Genomic DNA, 2,519 nt, shown 5'->3' with positions numbered 1-2,519 from the left:
GGGACTAATCCCATCAATGGACTCAAAGGTGGTCAAGAAAGGAAATTCTGCAAATTTGGGGTAGCCACAGGCAGTTTGCAAGGCCACATTACACCAGAGAAGGACAGTCACTAGGGCTCTGGCCTTCTCCTTACATGACAAACGCCTCCTCTCCCATCACTAGTCCATAAACAGACAGAATCCCTTGCTTCTTGGGGTGGCCCTGTAGGAAAGTTGAGCACAGGCACTGGTCAAGCCAGACAGTGGGCCTGAAAGGGACCCAGAGAAAGTAAGGATTCCTGAAAGGCTGTCACAGTCTGTTGGCTCCATCTTGCAAGGGCCCCTGATGCGCCAGCACCTCCCAAGGCCAATGCTAATGTGGGCTGCAGATAGGAAGGAGCATTTCCCAAACCTTGAGAGGTTAGTAAAAACAACTTTAGAGTGTTAGTAAAAGAAACAGCAGCTAACAGTTTAAAATCTAATTGCTTTCAATATTGCTGTCACCTGGTGTCCAGAGAGAACCAAGAGTTACAAAGAACCTGTAGTCATGGGCAGCATGGGGTACACACACACACACACACACACACACACACACACCTCATATGTAGCAGTTTACCTTGATGTCTTCTCATGGCCCAGATAATTTTATGAGGGAGAAACACCAGGAACGGACCATTTACTGCAGGAAACGTCACTAGGATTACTAGGTTTGTCTACAGGTGGAACCTGCTTCACTTCCCCACTGCCCACAAAGACTTCCACATGTGACTTCCTCCCCTTGGGCTTCAGTTTCCACATGGGCACATTGAGAGGTATTCCCCTGTGTGACTTCTCCCAGCTTGCCCCAACCCAGCTGCAGAAAGGGGAAGGACATTAGCACTGACTGCTACTTGATTTTGGTGACCTTTGTCTATACAATGTCACTGCTGACCTGGGGTGTAGTCACCCTACACAGGAGTCTCCGAATGACTTTCTGTGGGCAGAGTAAGTGTTTGGAAGGTCCCAGAGTCCTTGGTTGAGGGCCAAGCCTTTAGCCAGAGTTCTACAAGTCTCTTTTTTTTTTTTTTTTTTTTTTTTTTTTTTTTTTTTTTTTTTAATGGCATTGGAAATGGAACCAAGGGTCTCACTCCTGGTAGGCAAGTGCTCTAGCACCAAGCTATAACTTCAACCCTTAAAACATTTTTTTGAGACAGGGTCTAAGTAAATTCCGTAGGCCGGCTTTGAGAATTTTTCTGTAGCCCAGGAACATTCAATCTTCCAGCTTCAGCTTCCTGAGTAACTGGAATTTCAAGCCTGTGCCGCTAGGTCTCCTGGAGGTCTGGTTTGATTGCTGTCTTTATTAAGCCTCCTCCCCCAGCCCCTGTGTGCGTGTGTGTGTGTGTGTGTGTGTGTGTGTGTGTGTGTGTGTGTGTGTGTGGTGTCAGTCATTATGACCTATTACTTTTTAGGAAGGGTATACAACTATGCACAAGGCTATCCTCTAGTAGCGCTACCTGGTCTAAAGTCTAGCTCACATTCAGTGATGTTGGGGGTGGGGTGGGGTGGGAGGTGGCTCTGCCCCATCCACACCTGCTCCCCACTCTTCCCAAGCATAGGACAAGAGCCTGTGTCTGGGCCTCTGGGGAGTGCAGCCTTTGCCGGTGTATCTGCATCTCCTCTTTGGATAGTGTGGCTGGTTCTGGTGATTTGGGGAACTACCTAGTTTTCCTGTTGGGAAGAGTTGTTTATTAGACTAATACAGTGCCTGCTTGGCTCACAACTAGCAGAGGAATAGTTGCAAAAGTCAAGTAACAGGAGAGCAAGCTTTTCTAAGAAATTTCTGCTCCTCTTGTGGAGGGCTAAATCTGGGGGCTGGAGCTAGAGCCCAGGAGGTAGGCTTGTCAAGCATGAATCAAAGATGGATCCCCAATTCCACATCAACCCCCCTGTGGTGCTGCTGTGTGTCCACAATCCCAGTACTCGGGAGGTAGAGACAAGGAAGGTCATGAGTTCAAGGTCAGCCTCGGGCTCAAGGCTAGCTTGGGATACAGGAGTCTCTGACTCAAAAAAACAAACCACAAAGGACTTTGGGTAACCTTGAACCAATTCTCTTCCCTTGTCATTTTGGAGGCTATGACATGACCTGCTAGGCTGGTGGCTTTGGATTAGCTTTGTACCCAAGGATGGGCTTGGAGCTTCAGAGGCTGCTACTATAGCCATCTGCAAAGAATAATTATATCTTTACTCAAAAGGAGAAGAGAAGTACCTCTGCCTCCTTACACAAATGTTAGATTCTGGATCTTCAAGGTCAAAGCTAGAAAGGACAAAGACAAGTGGAGCAGCAAACGCCTGTGACTAGGAACTGAAAGTCCCCCCTGGTTGACAGACTCCCGAAAGATTCATCTATTTTGAGATAGGCAAGGAGCCGGGATAGACGATTCAGTGGTTAACAACACTGACTGCAGGCAGAGGCAGGCAGATTTCTGAGTTCGAGGCCAGCCTGGTCTACAAAGTGAGTTCCAGGACAGCCAGGGCTACACAGAGAAACCCTGTCTTGAAAA

This window comes from Mus pahari, chromosome 14 (genome assembly GCF_900095145.1).
Source record: "Mus pahari chromosome 14, PAHARI_EIJ_v1.1, whole genome shotgun sequence".
NCBI classification, from domain to species: Eukaryota; Metazoa; Chordata; class Mammalia; order Rodentia; family Muridae; genus Mus; species Mus pahari.
Note: the sequence above shows the minus strand (reverse complement) of the source record.